Source organism: Lepidochelys olivacea, assembly GCF_965140295.1.
Source record: "Lepidochelys olivacea isolate rLepOli2 genome assembly, chromosome: 24".
Lineage (NCBI taxonomy): Eukaryota > Metazoa > Chordata > Testudines > Cheloniidae > Lepidochelys > Lepidochelys olivacea.
The window spans coordinates 17060010-17081515 of NC_140434.1; the positions used below are offsets into that span (position 1 = coordinate 17060010).

At 53.3% G+C, this 21506-nt stretch overlaps 1 pseudogene across 1 annotated transcript; it reads left to right on the forward strand.

Moving 5' to 3' along the window:
• The first annotated feature begins 4556 nt into the window (after positions 1-4556).
• On the forward strand, positions 4557-5597 carry LOC311512472 (putative G-protein coupled receptor 33 pseudogene; annotated as a pseudogene). The gene has a single exon. The product of its transcript is annotated as a putative G-protein coupled receptor 33 pseudogene (transcript).
• Positions 5598-21506: the final 15909 nt, after the last annotated feature.

Consider the following 21506-nt stretch of genomic DNA (forward strand, 5'->3'; position numbering starts at 1 on the left):
CAGGGAAAACGGGTTAGAAGTAGTCTCCGCATATCATTTGGCAGTGCCCAAGGAGGTTCTGTGATCCAACCCATCACAGTGCCCACACGCAGGACCATTCCATATGTCTACGACTGCATTTCTAACAACCCTTCCTTGCTTCTGGATTCTCTTGTTTTCACGGCTCTTGATGGCAGGCTTTTATTGGCAGCCAGACTTCCTCCAGCCCGTGACAGGAGGTCTGGGCGCTTACAAAAGGCGGATTTACACGGCAACATATGCACGTGGTTTTTTGGCTCACCTGGCCTTTTCGATTGTCGTGCCATGGTTTCAGCTGCCTGCCATACGGCCCCCAGCACATTCAAGGGGTTCAATTCGTCTCTGTCACCGCCCTAGCTCACGTCGAGTCTGACACCATGCCACACACATCCTTAAAGCGGGAGTCCCATACTTATCCACATTCACACGATAATGCTGCCAGTTTTAGACCGATGTAGGACTGAGTTATATTTTCCCTGCCTGGCGGACTCCCAGTGCAAAATTCCTGCCTCTGGGCTATGAATGCTTCTCCACTATGCACAGTGTGCCCCCCCATTATTCCTTAAGAGTTGTATATTTTTCTCTGCCACATTATCAAATTGAAACCTGTTCAATTTCCTCTCCTGCCTGCCACCTGGGCAAACCAAGCTGTTTGCAGACATTCATCTATTTGTCTGCACGTTGCCCAGCTCAAATCATGGCTTCCACTTTCTCTGGTTCTCTGAGGTTCAAGAAGGACAAGTGCAGAGTCCTACACTTAGGACGGAAGAATCCCATGCACTGCTACAGGCTGGGGACCGACTGGCTAGGCAGCAGTTCTGCAGAAAAGGACCTGGGGATTGCAGTGGATGAGAAGCTGGCTATGAGTCAGCAGTGTGCCCTGGCTGCCATGAAGGGCAATGGCACATTGAGCTGTATTAGTAGGAGCGTTGCCAGAAGATCGAGGGAAGTGATTATTCCCCTCTATTCGGCACTGGTGAGACCACACCTGGAGTATTGTGTCCAGTTTTGGGCCCCCCACTACAGAAGGGATGTGGACAAACTGGAGAGAGTCCAGCGGAGGGCAACAAAAATGGGGTCTGGGGCACATGACTTACGAGGAGAGGCTGAGGGAACTGGGGTTATTTAGTCTGCAGAAGAGAAGAGTGAGGGGGGATTTGATAGCAGCCTTCAACTACCTGAGGGGTTCCAAAGAGGATGGAGCTCGGCTGGTCTCAGTGGCGGCAGATGACAGAACAAGGAGCAATGGTCTCAAGTTGCAGTGGGGGAGGTCTAGGTTGGATATTAGGAAACACTATTTCACTAGGAGGGTGGGGTAGCACTGGAATGGGTTCCCTAGAGAGGTGGGGGAATCTCCATCCTTAGAGTTAGTTGAGGCCCGTCTTGACAAAGCCCTGGCTGGGATGATTAAGTTGGTGTTGGTCCTGCTTTGAACAGGAGGTTGGACTCCTGAGGTCTCTTCCAACCTTGATATTGTATGATTCTCTCCATATTGCCATCCTCAAATGTTCAAAAATCCTGAGTTGGGCTGTCCAAAAATCACAAGATCATGTAAACATACTTGATTTGGGGTTTATTTATTTGCCTTCTACCTTTTGAGCCTTTAGGGGGCACTGGGGTCACATTTGGAAACTTCCTCCACCGCCACGAAAGTTAGAAACTTCCTTTTTCTTTCAAGAGGGAAGGCTGAAATAATTACAGATGCATTGAGGCCAGAACCTGGGGCTTTAAGGAAAACAATACTGGTTATGTGACACATGACAAAACCATGACAGTTTGCAACACTGGTTTTTTTGAATGCTGATGTTACTGGAGATGTTAGTTGGCCAGTTCTTGTTTGTTCTCCTCTTTTCTTTTTGTTTTTTTCTGACACCACTGCAACAATTGTTGCCAACTAGCTATTATAAGAAAAGCCGCCATCCCACATCTGCATGGTTAAGTCACGCTTTGTTGTTGCTGGATCTTGTTCACACACACACACGCCAACCAGTATTGATCTGGGAATGTGGCTGGCCCTTTGGGGATCAGAAGAACATTTTGTGTAGTGAATAGAGTTTTAAGTAAATTCTCATTTTACTGGACCTCTTTTGCTGACTGGGAGCCTAGACTGGAATGCAATAGAGGGGGCTGTGTGATTTTTCTTTTTTCTTGGCTTCTTGATAACCAGTGTGGGGGATCAGGAGCAAGCTTGTGACTGGTTGGTGAATTTAACCTCTGTATTAACCTCCGGTTTTGGGACAAACTGCTCTCCTTTTTGAAGCCTGCCCTGACCTTGGGATTTTCAGTGTGGGCTGCCCTCTGCACCTCTGGTCACAGGTCAAAGTAACAGTGAAGGTCTCACTTGCCAGCTCCAGCCAAGTTACAAAACCTTGGCCAAGGCTGGGGGCCAGCAGATCCAAAAGATGATAAAGACTAAAAAAGACCAACCCGGTTTCTCCATCACCAACAATTTTTAATGCAGGACTGGATGGTATCTCTAACAGTTCTTGGGCAGTTCTGCGCTCAGGGTCTGCAGCACCTGGTTGCAAGCAGCCCCCTGAATCCAACGGCCCTTTCCTCTCTGCACACTCTCGTCCAACCCTGGGGCATCAGCCCGGCCACACTCATGCCAGGCGCCGTGGCTGCATCTCTGGGGCATGTGCCTCTTTGAGAGCCCCGTTGAAGCTCTAGTCCGTTTGAACATGCAACTTCGTCCAATGGGCAGTGGGTGGCGTTGATATTTGCCCAGGGGGTATTGCTGAACTCCACATTTCTATTAATCCCTGGCCCTCCAAGCCCAACTGGTCTAAGGAACCTGGCTGGGCAGTAGCGGATTATCCAATGGACCGATGGATCCTGTGCCCAGGGGCTCTGGTCAATTGGGGGCCCCTGGAAAAATTGATGTCCCACTCCAACGGAAATCCGAGAGACCTGGCAGAAGCACTGGGTGGGGTGCGGGAAGCCCCAAAGCCCGGACCCCCACTGCAGCCTTCGGACTGGAGGGCTCTTGCTCCCTGCCGAGGCGTCAGGGTTAGTGGTCAGAGCAGGGGAGGGGTGACTCAGTGGGAGGGGAGTGGGGTCTAGTGGGTTAGAGAAGCTGGGGGCCTGGGAGCTAGGGCTCCTGGGTTCTATCCCCGGCTCTGGCAGGGGAGTGAGGGCTAGTTTTAAAGCAATGGCTGTTTCTTAGGTGGTATCTTTGCTAAGACAGTGTCCGAATGATCATTTCCATTTATGGTTTGCAGCTTCTCCATCTCAGAGAGCAGGCGGAGGTGGAGTGTGTAGAAGACAGAGTTAAGGGGAGTGACCTTAATACACAGGGAAGCACAGACTCACGGATGAATTGCTGGGCAAACACAGACCATCTGAGTCTCTCTCTGTGCTGGGTCCTGCGCTGCCTAGGTGAGTCGAAACAATGGACAGGGGCCCCTCGTTGTGTCTGAAGGGGAATTTCTTTGCTAATCCTACCCAGAAGCCACAGACATTTGCTATTACCAAGGCAAACTGTGGGACTCCCTGCCACTGGGTATTAGTGGGCTTAGCCTGTGGGATTCCCTGCCACTGGGTATTAATGGGGTTAACATGGGGACTCAATAGACAGAGTTGTTAGGTTAGATCTGTGACCTGGGTGAATTTTTCTCCCTTGTTTCATGTTAATCAAATGAGGTATTCCCCATTTATGAATCTCTAAGCCACGGGTCACTCCCACAGCCCAGGAGTTCTGACCTCCCACCCCTTCTCAACCCCTCCCCACTCCCAGAACTGGGGATAAAACCCAGGGGTCCTGGCTCCCACACCCCCTTCTCCAACCATTAGGCCATTCTGCAGAGCACAGAGGTTGCCAGTCTAACAAGTCTGTGAGGGGCACATTCTGGGACAGTGGCAATAGCCCAGAGGTCCCTGGTGCAGAGCTGCAGCCCGGCTGTGGGGTAGAGAAGCAGCTCGGTGTCTTGAGGCTTCCTGTGTTACAGTGAGGCTGAGAAGGACCCTGTGCGCTCTCATGAATCAGGGTGTAGCAGCAGTTCCTGTGACAGGCAGATGAGAACAAGGTGGGTGGGGGTGGGGTGGCTTTTTCTACCTTGTAGCAGTGAGTTCCACAGGCATCAGCTCCAGCATGCTAGGAGCCAACAGCACCGATCCCCACCTCCCTTGGCCAGCCAGTCCTAGGCCCTGAAACCAGATGAGAGTCGGTGCCTCCTAGTGGGGAAAGGCCCTGTGTCCCATTCCCTGCCCCACTGAGCCAACCGTCCCTCCAGGTCACAGCCAATGTGATGTTCTCTGCATAGCTGTAACTTGATCTATTAGACAATTGTCTCCTTCCTCACTCGCCGCACATCTGCTGTCCCTCTTTCCCTTCCCTGCTGCCCACAGCTCTATCTTGTAGCAGTGAGTTCCTCTGGCCATGGTCTGTTGCTGAGAATACCCAGCCTGGACATTCTGGAGGACCAGAGGGTGCCCAGAGAGGTCCCCTCTGTTATTTCTCCCTTCCTCTTCTTCCACTCTCCCTTTTCCCCTCCTTTGTCATCCCTTCCAACCCCTCCTCTGTCTCTCCCCAGGGCACCATGGACCGAGGCAACATGACCCTCTCACCTGTAACCTGGACAAACTCCAGCCAGCCTCCAGCATCCATGAAGAGCACTAACCTGGCCATTGCTGTGTTGCTCTTTGCTACCTTCCTAGTGGGTGTGGTGGGGAATGGGCTGTACCTGTGGGTGCTGGGGCTGAAGATGAGGAGGACGGTGACCACGCTGTGGTTCCTCCACTTGGTCTCCTGTTCTCTCCTCTTTACCCTGATTCTCCCTTTCTTCACTGTCCATGTTCTCCTTGGTTTCCACTGGGTCTTCGGCATGGCCATGTGCAAGGTCCTCAGTGCCTGCACTCACCTGGGCATGTTCTCCTCTGTCTTCCTCCTTGCCCTCATCAGCCTGGACCGCTACACCCTCACCTGCCACCCAGTCTGGTCCCGGCGTCACCGCACCATGTCCCGGGGCAGGAAGATGGTCCTGGGTGTGTGGCTGGCCTCCTTCACCCTTAGTGCTCCCTACCTGGCTTTCCAGGAGACCTGGGAGAAGGAGGGGGGCAAGGTCATTTGCACCACTTATTACATCCTCTCCAGAGACCAGGACAGAGCTGAGATGCAGGCCTGGAGGATACACATGTATGTTGTGCTGTTCGTGGTCCGGTTCCTGCTGGGCTTTCTGCTGCCCTTCTGCATCATCGCCGGATGCTACGGCCGGATGGGGCTGGAGATGAAGGAGAAGGGGCTGGCACGGAGCAGGAAGCCCATCAAAGTCATGATGGCCGCGGTGGTGTCCTTCTTCTGTGGCTGGCTGCCCTACCACCTCTACCAGAGCTTGACGCTCATCAGAGATGTGCCACAATCATTGACTGATGCCTTCCTGCTTGTTAGCATCATCATGTTCTGCTTCAACGTCTGCTTCACTCCAGTCCTCTACCTCTTTGTGGGGCAGACGTTCCATCAGGTGCTCAGGACGTCCCTCTTCGCTCAGGTCAAAGTGGCTTTTCATGAGGATCTCGACAGCGATGTGTCTGGCCCAGATTCTAGAGGGAGAACAGGCGAGAAGCTAACTGCATGGAAGTAGAGAAAAACTTGAAGTCCTGCAAGATCTAGATACCTGTTAGTTTTTAACTGATTGGGTTCTAGGTATCTCAATATGTCCCAACTGAATAGAGTTTCTTTGGGTCTAGATTCGCAGCTGGCTCTAGATTCTCTTGTGTTCTATGTCTCGTGGCATATTATAATTGAGGCTCAGAGTCTGTCACGGAGGTCATGGATTCCGTGACTTTTTGTGAGCTCCGTGACTTCTACAGCGGCCGGTGCTGGCCCAGGGGCTGCCTGAGCCGGGTATCCCCTGGGCCAGCAGCAGCGGTTTGGGTGTGTGGGATGGGACTCAGGACTAGGGGAAGGGGTGGCGGATGCCGGGAGGGTACTTACTTTGGGATGGGGCCTTCCTGGCTCCCACTGGCATGGCCCTGCCACTCCTAGTCAGAGGAGGGGACAGGGAGCTCTGCACTACCTGCACCAACAGGCTCCACCCCTGGAGATCCCATTGGCTGTGGTTCCTGGCGAATGGGAGCTGTGCACCTGTGGATTGTGGTGGGAGCAGCGTGCGGAGCCCCCTGGCCCCTGTGCTGCCTAGGAACTGCAGAGACACACAGAGGGGGGTAGGGAGCCGCTGCCAGCCCTGCCTCCCCCCCAGCATCAGCAGGGATCCCAGGCCAGCTCCCCCAGCACCTGCAGCACCTCTGGAATGCCCCCCCCCAAGAGCACCCGTGGTCCCCTGCCCAAGCTTTAGTTAGGGGTATATAGTAAAAGTCATGCACAGGTCATAGGCCATGAATTTTTGTTTACTGCCTGTGACCTGTCCATGACTTTTACTAAAATTACTCATGACTAAAATGTAGCCTTAATTATAACCCCTTAGGGTCCAGAGGCTTCTAGATTCCTGTTTGGTTCCAGAAAGCTATCGCTGCCATGGATAGAAATAGTATAAAACTCCATGTGAGCCCAAGAGGCCTATATTAGGCTGACTCTGGAACTGTGTGTAGTTTTGGATGTCAAAATGCTTTTTCAATTGCATAAAAGTCCATGTATTCTAAATCTATCACTGTTGGTAGATCCTTATGGATTCCAAGCTTCTTAAAGCCTGGTAGGGTCCCTTGGGCTCTAGATTCCTGGTCAGTTCCAGAATCTTGCACTTGGGGATATGGTTTTTATACCCGGTGGTATTTCACAGGTTCTAGAATCCTGGCATTCTAGAACCTCAGGGGTTCGACCGCTCTCAAACTTTAAAAACCAGTCTTTCTCGAACCTTGTTCATCCCAAGCATCTGGTATTAAAACTGATTTCATGGTGGGGTAACTCCCTTCCCCCCCTCCCACCAAATGGAATAACCAAATGTCACTGGTTACTTTGGGGCATGCAGAAAATGGGTCAGATTGTGAGCTGATGTAAATCAGCATAGCTCAGCTGAACTTATTTCAGGACTCCTGAGTTCTGTCCCCAGCTCTGGGAGGTGAGTGGGGTCTGGTGTGTTAAAGCATCCTAAATTGGGAATGGCTCATCTGATAGACTTGTGTTCAATGGCACAGAGTCCCCTAGGTTCATGCTGCTTGTGTTCGGTGGCAGGGAGTCCCACAGGTTAACCCTAATGATATCAAATTTCTGTGGCTTCTTATATTCGTAGATTCTAAGGTCAGAATTGACCATTTTAACCTTATAGTCTGACTTCCATATAACACAGGCCAGAGAACTTCCGCAACTAATTCCTACAGCAGATCTTGCAGAAAAATGCCCAACCTTGATTTAAAATAGCCAGTGAAGGTGATATGATACAGTGAAAATGATACAGTGAAGGTGAATCCACTGCAAACCTCAGTCAATGGTCCCAATGGTAAATTCCCCATGCTGTTAAAGACATGCACCTCATTTCCTGCCTGAATTTGTCTAACGTCAGCCTCCAGCTACTGGATCATGTTAGACCTTCCTCTGCTAGATTGATGAACCCACGGTCAAATATTTGCTCCCCATGGAAGTACTGGCAGATGGGTATCAGGTCCCCGCTTAACTTTCTCTTTGTTAAGCTCCAGAGATGGAGCTCCTGGAGTCTCTCAGTCTCAGACTGTGTCTACACTGGGGGCAGTGCATAGAACTCAACATATCAGTCCAAAGGGAATTAAAACACTCCCCTTCTGGGGGCCAATTGATTAGGCCTGTGGCAGGGTGGACGAGGCCTTAAGGCCCCCTGCTGGAGGCCTTGCAGCCCTGCCACATCCTGACCCAGAAAAGGGCAGTGCAGAGGGTCCTCCAAGCTGCCTAGAGTGGCTGTGTGGGACACAGCCAATCAGAGAGGCTGCAGGGAGCAGCCAATCCAGGCCCAGCAGGCCCATATAAAAGGAACTGAGTGAAGTTCTTTGCTGGAACTGGAGGAGTGTGGCTGGCCTGGGTGAGCTACAGGACCTTGGACAGAGCCCTGCTGGCAGAGACCAGGGGGAGCGAGAAGGAGCTCTGGGCTGGCTGCTGAGACTCAACCAGGACAAGCCCCTGAGGTGTGGGTGAAGAACATGCTGGGGCTCTGGGGAAGTGGCCCCGGGAATTGTAGCAGTGATACAGTTTATTTAAAGGCACAAGGCAGATGGCTGATATCGATCCGGTCCCTAGGCTGGGCTCTGGAGTCGTGAGTGGGCTGGGATCCCTCCACCCACTAGCCACTCGGAAAGTGGGCTGGACTCTTTGTGTACCCCAGAAGGTGGAACTGAACTCTTTTAGTGGCCTAGCAGGAGAGCTGGGGCCAGAAAGGCCCAGAGAAGGCAAAGACATCGCCTCCTGGGAGGGAGCCCTGGGGCACCACTCCATACCAGAGCAGGGACAATTTGAGAGAGCCCAGAAGGAGCTGGGGAGCCAGTTTGAACCAGGGTGCTGTGATGGACTGAGGAGCGAGTCCAAGGAGAGAGCTGCAGATAGAGACATTCCAGAGGGCACTGAAACAGGCCTCTGTTGGACTTGTACCCTGGCCAGAGTTTGATTTGTATTTCACAAACAGACTGTGTGTGACTTCTCCGGAGGGCTGAGTTGCTGAGGACTCACCACAAAGCTCTGATCCGGGGGTGGGGGGGCACTGGTGATAGGCCACTGCCACCCCGTTCCAAGGCCTGACACGCATCAGGCCTCCAGACAGCAACAAAAGACTCTGGCAGCGGGACACTACACTGCTAAAGTGAGGTGTGGAGGACACCGCATGCAGGTGCAGAGAGCTGCATTGGGTATATATCCCAAAAATCTGGGGTGTCTTTACTAACCTATGCTGGGCCTCCCAGTCCCCATGGCTGCTTACACCTGGGCGAGCTGTCCAGGCAGCGTTCGTACTCTGTGTGCTCTTGTAAGCTGCGTAAGGCAGGTTTTCCACCCTTTTAATCCTTCTCTTGGCTCTTCTCTGACCCCTCTCCAATTGATCACCATCCCCCTAGGATTGTGGGCACCGGAACTGGACACAGGATGCTAGCAGGGCTCTAGTACATCCAATCGTCTAGATCCTAGCAGGGAGTTTCTGGGGGTCAGGACTTCTGGGTTCTTTCCCGAGCTCTGGGAGGGGAGTGGGATCTAGTAGTTAGAGCAGGGGGCTGGGAGTCAGAACACCTGGGCTCTGTCTGAGCTTGTGGGAGGAGGGGAGTGGCCTCTAGTAGGTTAGACCAAGGTGGCCTGGGGCCAGGACTCCTGGGTTGTATCCCCAACTCTGGGAGTGGGTGGAGTCTGGTGGTTTGAGCGGTGGGGTGGCTGGGCATTGAGAAAAGAGAAGTGAAGGTTCCTGTTTCACCTACATGTTCTTGCTAAGTCCCTTGGTGAAGGAATTCATGGAAAGGCTGCCACTTCCTCTTCTAGCTTAAAACCCTCAGTGACTCAGAGCTTTCCCTGGCGCGTCCGTTGCACAGACCCTGGCCATGGAGCTGGGACCCAGAGACCCCCGACGGGAGCCCAACACGACTGGGAATAGAAACCCCCAGTTGCATGGTATGTGACAACAAGGGTGAACTGTGGGGGGTGGGGTCTAGTTGGCGACCCCAGAGGATCTGCAAGTGCGGAGTCCTGGGTTCTTTACCTGGCTCTGGGAGGGGAGTGGGGTCTAGTGGTTAGAGCAGGAGGGAGGCGCCGGTAGCCCGATCTCCTGGGTTCTATTCTGTTTATAAAGTGGATTGTCTTTAGCTGGGTGGTGAAGGAGATACTGTTCTTCCACTACTGAGGCATGAGGGTCCCTATATCTCTGTCTGCCGCACTTTCTCCAAACTCTTTCTGTTCCTCTCTCCTACTCCAGGGATCTCCCCGGCCGTGACACTGCTATCGACCCCCGCGCCAGCACGGGAGCCATCTCTGGCCACCCCCAGGGAAGGTGGGAGGGGAAATCAGCTCACAGCTGCGAGTTTTCTTCTTTGCCATCATCCTGCCATAGGGGGCTGGACCTGCGGGGGCTGGGGCTGAAGATGAGGAGCACGGTGACCAGCCAGGGGTTCCTCTGCCTGGTTCTCAGCCTCCTGTTCTCCTCCTATTGTATACCGGTGTTTGCTGCAGCTCTGCTGGATGCAGCGTCCCCTGAGGGGAAACTCTCCATGTCCCTTTCCTCACGCCCCTGAGTCAGCCAAGCATCCAGATCAGAGCCACATCATTTTCTCTGTGTGGTTCTGTGTTTGACCCTCTAGACTATTTTCCCCTTCTCTGCTCCTCCCACTTGCATTGTCCTCCTTTCCCCTCTCCACCTGCCATCCAGTCTTGTAGCAGTGAGTTCCAGCAGTGAGGAAGGGTGCTGCAGAGTGAGCTCTGGCCACAAGGGGGCACTCGGGTAGCAGGCACCCTGTTACAGAGACCCAAGGGTAAATGCCACTCGTGTTCAGTGGCAGGGGATCCCATGGGTTAACCCTGATCGTGTCCAGTGGTGGCAGGTACCTTGAGTTAATGGCACCGGTGTCTAGTGGCAGGGGGTCCCCTGGCTTAGCCATCTTGAGGAATAGATCTTGTGATTGCTTTTCTGCTTCAGTGAGGGAAAACATCTATTTGGGACTTTCCCTTTCCTGAGTTGCACACTGGCAAAATGATTGTGTTTGCCACACCTCGGGCATCCGTGCCCACACGCAGGACGGTTCCATATGGCTACGACTGCATTTCTAACAACCCTTTCTTGCTTCTGGCTTCTCTTGTTTTCACGGCTCTTGATGGTAGGCTTTTATGAGCAGCAGGATGCCCTCCAGCCCGTGACCGCAGGTCTGGGCGCTTACGAAAGGCGGATTTACACTGTAGCGTACGCACGTGGGTTTCTGGCTCACCTGGCCTTGTCGATCATCTTGCCGTGGTTTCAGCTGCCTGCTGTACGGCCTCCAGCTCATTCGAGGGGTTCAATTCGTCTCTGTCACTGTACTAGCTCACGCTGAGTTTCACACCCTGCCACACACAGTCCTAATGCGGGAGTCCCCCGTGTCTCCACATTCACAAGATCACGCTGCTGGTTGTAGATTAATGTCGGACTGATTTATACTTTCCCCGTCTGGCTGACTTCCAGTGCAAAATTCCTGCCTCTCGGCCCACTTCTCCGCCCTGCACAGCCCCACCCCTTCTTCCTTAAGGCTTGTATATTTTTCTCTGCCACATTATCAAATTGAAAAGGAGGACTTGTGGCATCTTAGAGACCAATCAATTTATTTGAGCATAAGCTTTTGTGAGCTCCAGCTCACTTCATCGGATGCTGTAGCTCACGAAAGCTTCTGCTCAAATAAATGGGTTAGTCTCTAAGGTGCCACGAGTCCTCCTGTTCTTTTTGCGCATACAGACTAACACGGCTGCTCCTCTGAAAATTATCAAATTGAAACCTGTTCAGTTTCCTCTGCCACCTGGGGAAACCGAGCTGTTTGCAGCTGTTTGTCTCTTTGTCTGCACGCTGCCCCGCTCAAATCATGGCTTCCACTTTCTCCGGTTCTCTGGTGAGGTTCAACAAGGACAAGTGCAGAGTCCTGCACTGAGGACAGAAGAATCCCAGGCACCGCTACAGGCCGGGGACCGACTGGCTAAGCAGCAGTTCTGCAGAAAAGAACCTGGGGATTACAGTGGACGAGAAGCTGGATATGAGTCCCCAGCTCTGGGAAGCCCCAATTCCTGGACCCCCTCTGCAGCCCTGGGACTGGAGGATTCTTGCTCCCTGCCGAGGCCTCAGGGTTAGTGGTTAGAGCAGGGGAGGGTGACTCAGGACATCTGGGTTCTATCCCTGGCTCTGGCAGGGGAGTGGGGGCTAGTTTTAAAGTAATGCCTGTTTCTTAGGTGGTCTCTCCGCTAAGACAGTGTCCAAATTTATTCATTCATTTCCATTTATGGTTTGCAGCTTCTCCATCTCAGCGAGCAGGTGGACGTGGACCGTGTAGAAGACACAGAGTTAAGGGGAGAGACCTCAACACCCAGGAAAGCACAGACTCACGGACGCTTTGCTGGGCAAATACACACCATCTGAGTCTCTCTCTGCACTGGGTCCTGCGCTGCCCAGGTGAGTCGAGACGATGGGCAGCTCCCCTCATTGGGTCCGAAGGGGAATTTCTTTGTTAATCCTACCTAGATGCCACAGACATTTGCTGTTACCAAGGCAAACCAGTGGGACTACCTGCTACTGGGTATTAATGGGGTTAACATGAGGACTCAATAGGCAGAGGTAGCAGGTGGGGTCTGTGACATGGGTGATTTTTCTCTCTTGTTTCAGGTTAATCAGATGAAGTGTTCCCCATTTACGAAGCTCTAAGCCACAGGACCCCCCCCCCGTGTCCCTCCCACAGCCCAGGAGTCCTGCCTCCCAGTCTGCGGCTCTAACGCACTAGACCTGACTCACCTGCCAGAGCCAGGAATAGAACCCAGGAGTCCTGGCTCCCAGTCTCCCCAGCTGTAACCATTAGGCCAGTCTGCAGAGCACAGAGGACACTGTGCTAACGAGGCCTGGGGAGGGGGGCTGCAGTCCCTGACAGAGACAATAGCCCGGAGGTCCCTGGTGCAGAGCTGCAGCATGGCTGAGGGGCAGAGAAGCAGGCTGGTGCATTGTGGCTTCCTGTGTTACAATGAGGGTGAGAAGGAGCCTGCATGCTCTCGAGTCAGGGAGTAGCAGCAGTTCCTGTGACAGGCAGAAGAGTACAAGAGGCGGGGAAGGATGGTTTTTTTTCCCCACCTTGTAGCAGTGAGTTCCACTGGCCCCAGCTCTTGCATGCTAGGAGTCAACACCCCCTATCCCTACCTCCCCGACCATGCTAGTCCCAGGCCCTGAAGCCAGATCAGAGCCAGCGCCTGCTAGTGGGAACAGGTCTCATGTGCTGGGCAGGAGTCTGCTTGGGAAATGGGTGACAAATTGGTTGGGGAGTTCATGAGATGCAGCCCTCTGAATGTGAGCTGCTGCTAAGATCCAAATCACACTGACACCCCCGTGTGTAGAGCAGCTGCCCTGAAAACCGGCACTCTGCAGTGGAGGCTGGGGTGGGGTTTGTGTGGCAGATGTGGGAGCGTTGGGTCAAGGCGCTCCCAGGATTCAGCCCCTCTCCCCAAAATATGAGCCGATTTCTCGTTTTCAGATTGTCAGGACGTTCTTGGTGCAGAGCCGGGGAAAAACCGAAGATTCAGGTCTTCCTGAAAGGCAGAGCACGTACAGCCCCTGAACTCGGCTATTGAACGAATGGGGGCTGGGACTGGTACAGAAATATTTCAGACGTTGCTCCGCTACTAAAGTGTTTGCACTTTGGCTCACAGGCAGTTCACACCTCTGCTGGCTGTGGCTCGCACAGGAACTCTCCAGTGAGTGACACACGCCCTGAGCTGTGCGCTGACGGGGGGCGGACCACAGGCACCGTTCTTAGTCTTTGCACCTAGAGATGAGGCGTGTGACGTTGTCCTCCCCCATCTTAGCACATCCAACCTGCCGTTTGTGAGCTGTCCCAGCTGGCTGGGCATTACTGGGGCTTTTTAGCTAGAACAGGAGGATGCAGCCTTTCACGGGAATCAGTTCACAATTCGATGCAGGGGTAAAACGTAGAGAATGCAGGAATCCTTGCTTTTATTCTTCACCTACCCTAACCACTGGACCCCACTTCCCTGCCAGGGATAGACCCCAGGAATCCTGATTCCCAGCATCCCCTGCTCTAACCACTAGATGCCACTCCCTACCCAGAGCTGCAGATAGAACCCAGGAGTCAAAGCTTCCAACACCCCTACCCACTCTAACCACTAGATCCCACTCCCCTCCTAGAGCCAGGGATAGACCCCAGGAATCCTGGCTCCCAGCCCCCGCTGCTCTAACCCACCAGACCTTACCCCCCAACCAGAGGCAGTAGAAGTACTCAGTAGTTCTGAAGTGAAGTCAACAGATATACACTGTGTGACGAAGTGGGACTGTTCTTAATGTTTCCTCCGAATATTGTGGGGGTGCCTCAGTTTCCCCTATGTAGTTCTTAAGTATCTAGGTGGTGGGGTAAGGATGTATGATCATTGCAGAGCCCTAGAGGGCAGGTGTGTACAGGGGTCTGGACCCAGAGAATGGCCGACACCCTGTTTCCTGGCAACTGATGGCCTGGCCCTCCCCCCCTTGCAAGGTGAAAGCTGAAGGGTTGGAGAACAAAGGAATCAGGTGGCCACCTGGCCCAGGAAAGGAACAAAGCCCAGAGGAGGGGGGGCTGGGGGGAGTTTCAGTTTGGGGCTGGCTGGGACATGGAGTGAAGGGCAGACGTGGTTGTCTGGCTCACTGCCCCCCAAAATGGACCCAGCTGAGGGGTCCTGTTCTCTGCACCTACAAGCTCTGTGTAAGACCATGTTCCTGTCATCTAATAAACCTCTGTTTTACTGGCTGGCTGAGAGTCACGTCTGACTGCGGAGTCGGGGGCAGGACCCTCTGGCTTCCCCAGGAGCCCCGCCTGAGCAGACTCGCTGGGGGAAGCGCACGGAGGGGCAGAGGATGCTGAATGCTCCGAGGTCAGACCGGGAAGGTGGAAGCTGTGTGAGCTGTGTGTCCTGAAGACAGGCTGCTCACAGAAAGGAGACTTCCCCAGAGTCCTGACTGGCTTCATGGGGAGCAGTTCCAGAGCATTGCCCAGGGACTCCGTGACAACTGGTGGGAGCGGTGGGATGTACTGCACCCTGTGGGTGGCGCTTCCTGCAGTAAGTGACGGGGGAGCAGTAAAACGAAGGGGAACTGACGAGGACCAGGCGTGCTGAAGGCTGAGAGAGGAGTGGTTTCGGGGGGCGGTTAACCCCTGGGAGTGTGTGACCAGCGAGAAGAACTGTGCAGTAACAGGGTCCCCCGGATTGCAGTGAGCAGTCTCAGGGGCAGAGGAGTCTGCAGCTCGACCCTGGCAAAGAGGGGGTGACCTCGAGAAGGGCTGGCACACTAGGGGTTCTCCCTGGAAACCGTGGGGAGCTGAGAGCACACAGGCCTGTGAGTCCACAACAACTTGGGAGGAGCGGAGTGATGGCCTGTCCCCGTCTCCTTAAGAAGGACATTGTAACCCTGTGCAGAAAGAGAGGGTCGCGCATTGGAAAGTTCACCAAAGCAGAGTTAATCGGGCAGCTGGAGGGGGATGAACGCTCTAAGGAACAGATTCCTGACCCCAAATGGGGCTACAGCAGGATCTGGGAGCAGCTGGAGTGGGAGCCAGGCACCCCCAAGACTCCTGTCCCCGACCAGACGGGGGTCTTCACGATCGGGTTCCCCATCTAGGGATCAGAGACGGACGGGATTGAAGCTGAGTCCAAGAGAGCAAGAGGACCGTGGGAGACAGCGAGAGCCCGAGAAAGAGCTGCAGAAGCAGCAGCAGCATGAACTGGCGGTGGTGGGGTGGAGAGGCCTAGGGGACCTCCCCGGGGTGAGTGGGGATAGACCCCGGGGGGCCAGTTCCGCAGGGAACCTCGAGACTAAATTGCTGCCCCTAGTTAAGGGGGGGGGTGTGGATGCCACCTCACTGCCTTTGAGCAGGCTGGCGATTTGAATGAAGGGGACCCTGCGGAAAAGCCCCGGTGTCTAGCTCCCTTGCTGGGTCCCAAGGCCGCAGACTCCGTCAACCAGAGGGGTGGGGAGGTGGACAGGCTCCCACTCCTGACCCCAACCTATCTGTCTGTGTGGAGTTCCCTGGGGCCAGGCCCCGCGGACCCCCAGTGGGAGCGGAAGGGGATGGTCAATGGGGAGACATTCCTGGGGTGGCGAGATCCTGGGACAGAGACAACTGTTGTCAGGCCCTGGGTGGTGCAGCCTGAGATGCTGAGGGGCTGTGTGAGCTGGGTGAGGGTCCCAGGGACGAAGCCCCTCGCCCTGCCTATGGCCCAGATCCCGGTGCAGACCCAGGAGGGGTGGGGCTGGCTGGTCGTTGGGGTTCTCCAGGACACCAGCTGTGAGACCCTGTTGTGGGGTGACTGTGTCTGTTTGGGACAGGATCCAGGCCCTGTTCCTGTAACTGCCAAGGGTTTGAATTTGAATCCAGGGAACCAATCGGCAGAGAGGGAATGGTCAGTGAAAAGGCAGATGACCTGGCTGGCAACAGGGAGGAGCCGCTAGGCTTGGGCTACCTGCCTGCCTGTAACCAGACCCCTGGGGCTGAGTGGGACAGAGAGATGCTTCCTGCCCTCTTGCACACCGGAGAGGGGGCTCACGCTGGCTCTGATGCAGTGAGGAAAGCAGCGAGCTCGCTGCCTACCCCCACTGGGACAGCAAGGGCAGTGCTGAGCACAGTGGGAGCTGAGACCCCAGCTGAGTGGGGGGAGACACAGGCCGGGCAGGGGATCTGTGGGGAGTGGCAAGGTGCTGGGTAAGGAAAGTCTGGATGAGCCTAGGCAGCCTTGTGATCTGATGGCTGTGTCCAGTCAGCAGGGTGGGAAGGCGAGGAGAGTGGAAGATGAGAGTCCCTGGACCTTACCTGTTAGCTGGGTGGAGAATTGTGACAGTGAAGGAAATGTGCCTGTGTCTGTCTGGGGTATTGACTTGCCTATGGAGGGAGCTACCCCGGTCTCCAAGCAGTTGTCTCTGACCAGCCTTGTGTGCTGGGACAAAGGGAATGAGATCCCAACCTGTGTGTCTGGTAAAGGAGAAAGTGTGTCCAGCTCTTCTTGGTCTGTGGAGCAAACAGAACGGGCCTTTCAGCCTGTGATGGTTGAGGGTCGTGCAGTTGTCTCAGAGCTGGTTCTGGATTCAGCTAAAGCCCAGGAAGGGAAGGGTCCTAAGTTTCTATCTGCTCGGGAGAATGGCCCTGTAACTAGGTCGCATCCAGTTAGGGTCTATGTAAAATCCCAGAGACCAGACAATTCTGGTGTTTGTATTTTGCCTGTTGCTAGTGTGTTGTTGGGAAAGGGTGGAGCAACTCTGTCTAATCAGGGTGAGATCCTAGCCAGGGCACAAGGAGAGCATGAAGGTGTGTGATTGTGTTACCTACTGAGGGTGTGGAAACCTGTAGCAAGAAGGAAAAGATTCCTGAACTTGTGTGTGGCAAAGGGAAGGAGAATGCTTCTAACCTTTTATCTAGGAAGTCTGTACGTTGGCCTGAAAGGGGATTGTGTAGGAATCTGCCTGATGGGCCAGAGGTAATTCTGGATGTAAGGGAGACCCAGAAAGAGTCTGTTGTTGCTCAGGAAAGTGTTCCTCTAGAGCAAGCCCTTGGTAAAGAGGGTAAGAGCAGAATTTCTGGGAGGGGTGAATTGTTGCATAGAAAAGCCTTTGGGAAAGGAATTCTCATGGAGTCTTTGCAAGCAGTTTACTGCAACTGAAGGGTGTGAAAGTGATTTAATCAAGAAAGTTTCAGTTCCTAACAGCCAGAAATTTTCTGTTGTGAATGGATCCACTGACTGTCCTGTTGAAAGACCCAGTGTGGAGAGCTTTGAGAAGGTCTCAGATGAAGTGAACGCTGTTAAGAAAGTTAAACAGTCCGATAACTAATTGGCTGAGTTTGGCCAGCTTGTTGGGGAGAAGACCCAATCCCAGTTTGACCCCCTGGGGTTTTGGGGTGGCCAAAGGGCATGGGCTGCAGAAACCTTCCCACATGCGGCCTGCTAGTGCTATCGACCACCCCCGACCTAAGGGAGGGCTTGAAACTGGAAGGGCCTGGTGTAACTCCTACCAAGGAATGGGAGAGATGCTGGGGCATCCATGGGAACGTTGGTGGCTTCGAACTTCCCCAGGTCACCGGGTAAAGTGACCCCGCTCAGTTCGATCTCGAAGGTGGGGAGATGTGACGAAGTGGGACTGTTCTTAATGTTTCCTCCGAATATTGTGGGGGTGCCTCAGTTTCCCCTATGTAGTTCTTAAGTATCTAGGTGGTGGGGTAAGGGTGTATGATCATTGCAGAGCCCTAGAGGGCAGGTGTGTACAGGGGTCTGGACCCAGAGAATGGCCGACACCCTGTTTCCTGGCAACTGATGGCCTGGCCCTCCCCCCCTTGCAAGGTGAAAGCTGAAGGGTTGGAGAACAAAGGAATCAGGTGGCCACCTGGCCCAGGAAAGAACAAAGCCCAGAGGAGGAGGGGCTGGAGGGAGTTTCAGTTTGGGGCTGGCTGGGACATGGAGTGAAGGGCAGACGTGGTTGTCTGGCTCACTGCCCCCCAAAATGAACCCAGCTGAGGGGTCCTGTTCTCTGCACCTACAAGCTCTGTGTAAGACCATGTTCCTGTCATCTAATAAACCTCTGTTTTACTGGCTGGCTGAGAGTCACGTCTGACTGCGAAGTTGGGGTGCAGGACCCTCTGGCTTCCCCAGGAGCCCTGCCTGAGCGGACTCGCTGGGGGAAGCGCATGGAGGGGCAGAGGATGCTGAATGCTCCGAGGTCAGACCCAGGAAGGTGGAAGCTCTGTGAGCTGTGTGTCCTGAAGATAGGCTGCTCACAGAAAGGAGACTTCCCCAGGGTCCTGACTGGCTTCATGGGGAGCAGTTCCAGAGCATCACCCAGGGACTCCGTGACACACTGCTTTACACAAGCTGAGACTCTCGCCTGTTTACTCCATTGCCTTATTGACTTTCAGCTTAGTCTCCCGAATTTTTTTGCAATTTTTTGTGCTTCTAGTTTTTGGGATGTTTCCCAGCTGAGCACCCTTAAAGAGACATGATTTTCGACAGGGAAGGTGCTTGACACTTTGTGAACATCAGACCACTCAACTCGGAAACACCCAAAACCTTGAAGCTCCAAGAATGACCAGCCACTTTGGCAAACTTAGATCCCCAGCCCTTTGCACAAGAGTCTTGTGCCATAAAACTCCAAGTAACACTCCTTCCAGAGCTGGGACCTTCCCTAGATGCCCAGTGTGACAGGTTGCCCCATTAGGATATCACCAGATGTGCTGAGATACCACTGAGCCTGCCTGTTATGCCAACCTGGGCACCCTTTTTACCGGTCTTGCTGAGCCAAGCGATTAAGCTTCCTCCAGCACACACACAGGCAGGGCCACACCAAACTGCAGAACAAAACAGACACTGAGATCAGCTCTGGGAAGCCTCAGCTTAAGGGACTTGCCCCAGCACTCAGGTATCCACCTCCCTTGGAGTGCAGACCCAAAGGTATATTATGAAATCCACCTCCTCCCTCAATGTGGAGGAGGGTATGCACAGCCTCTTCCCCCCACCCGCCCCGCCCAGTCAGTTATGAAATGTACAAATTGAGTTATATTATGAACAAGAAATAAGTTTATTAACTACAAAAGGTGAATTTTAAGTGAATATAAAAGACCAAACAAAGCAGATTCCTGAGCAAATAAAACAAAATAAGCTCAATATACTTAAGAAACAGGTTACAAATTTCAGAGTAACAGCCGTGTTAGTCTGTATTCGCAAAAAGAAAAGGAGGACTTGTGGCACCTTAGAGACTAACCAATTTATTTGAGCATGAGCTTTCGTGAGCTACAGCTAAATAAATTGGTTAGTCTCTAAGGTGCCACAAGTACTCCTTTTCTTTTTGAGCTTACAAATAGTAACCTGTAATTTCTTATCCTAAATGTTCTTTTTGGCTGGTTTCAAAGTTTCTGTGGTTCAGAGTTTCAGTTACATTTCTTTTCAGATTGGACCCCTCTCTGTCTGGACTCTCCCCGCCCCGCCTTCCCTTCAGGTGGCTTTACCGGTCTTTCTTCTTGGGCAGAAAGGCCGTAGAGAGGAGGAATTACGTTTGCCTTCCTTTCGACCCTTAAATAGGATTTACATGATGTGGGAATCCTTTGTTTCCCAAACTTGACCCCCTCTTGCCTTCCGGTGGAAAGTTACAAAAAGTCCCAGGTAATGTTTAGCATCAGGTGTCAAGACCACTGACGTAGTAGTGTCACAGTTAGGTCCCTGGAAGCCTCCCAGGAGGGAGAGAGATTAGTATCTTCATAGCTTAGTTGTTCCTTCCTGATGGCTTATCACATTTGATGGCCTGTCGTCTGGCAGGTGTCTTCCGAATACACACCCAGATCCAAAGAATCTGGAACCTGTTCAATTCTATATGGTTTGAAAACACTCCGGAATCCAGTGGGATCCTAGCTCCAGTCAGGAATCTGGAACTCATGGACCCTATTGAGTGTAAACACATTGAGAGATTTAAAACAAAGATTCCAGAGCCAGCCAATGATGCAGATCCCATGAGAATCAGTTAGGTTCGAATACATTGAGAGACCTAAAACAAATGAGATTCTGGAACCAGCTAGTGATCTGGAATACCCTTGAACACACACTAAGTTTCATAACATTGAAAGACCAAGAACAAATGAGGTTCAAGAGGTGGATAATAATCTAGATTCTTTAAAGACCTATTGATGTTGAAAAGATTGAGAGACCTAGAACACATGGGATTCTGCAGGTGACAAGGAACCTGGAATCCCAAGGACACTGCTCGGTTTATAAATATTGAAATACCGGGAACCCATCACATTTTAGTTCAATCAGGGATGAAGGAACAGGTGGGATGACAAGTTTCCAGTGTTCTCTTACTCCAGGCACTTTCAGTCCATCTCCAGTTCTGGTCCCTCAACTTCTGTCCCTTATTTCCCACTGGGCTCAGGTGCTTCGCTGCTGAGATCATCAATGAAAGCTGCCTTGACCAGAGTCATGAAGGACATCCGGAGCACCTGCCAGAACATCTCCCCCACAAAGATGTAGAGGACAGGGATACAGAAAGTGTTGAAACACGTCAGGAGGGTGTAAATAAGCAGGAAGGTGCTCGTGAATGACACCAGCAACGCATTCTCGTAGAGCAGCAGGCCGTGGCAGAGGTGGTAGGGCAGCCAGCAGACGAATGACACCACGGCAGTTACCATGACTTTGAAAGGCTTCCTGCTCCGCGCCAGCCCCCTCTTCTTCATCTACAGCCCCGTCCAGCCATGGCATCCCACGTTTGTGCAGAGGGGCAGCAGGAAGTCTATCAGGAACTGCACCCTGAACAGAACAAGATGGAGACGTGTCCTCCAGGCCTGCGTCTCGGCTCTGTCCCCCTCTCCAGAGAAGGTATAACTATTCGTGCAGACAACCCTGATCCCTCCATCTCCAGGAGCTCCCGGAAACCCAGTTAGGGAGCACTGAGGGTGAAGGAGATCAGTTGCGAACAGCTTCCTGACCTGGGCCACGCTGGGGTGATGCCGGGACCCAACAGGGCAGCAGGGGAGAGTGCAGTGGTCCAGGCTGGTGAGGGTGAGGAGGAAGATGCAGAGACCATGCGCAGGGAGAGGCAGGTGTTGAGGAGCTCGCACATGGCCGTGCCGAAGACCCAGTGGAAACCCAGGCAGAGGTAGACGCGAACAGAGTTATAAAGCAGGGCGTGAGCAGGTAGGGGAGCACGAGATGGAAGGAGAAGAGGGAGGTCACCATCATCCTCGGCCCCAGAACCCACAGGCACAGCCCACAGCCAGCAATCCCAGCAGGGGATGCCACAAGCAGCTGCCACTTGACTTCCCTTCCCGACAAGCTGGGGGTTGCTCCCATTGGCTGCTGGGCTGCCTGGGAAGGTGGAGGAGCCATGAATTGTGGGATGGCCAGGAAGGGGGAGTTGCCATGAGGG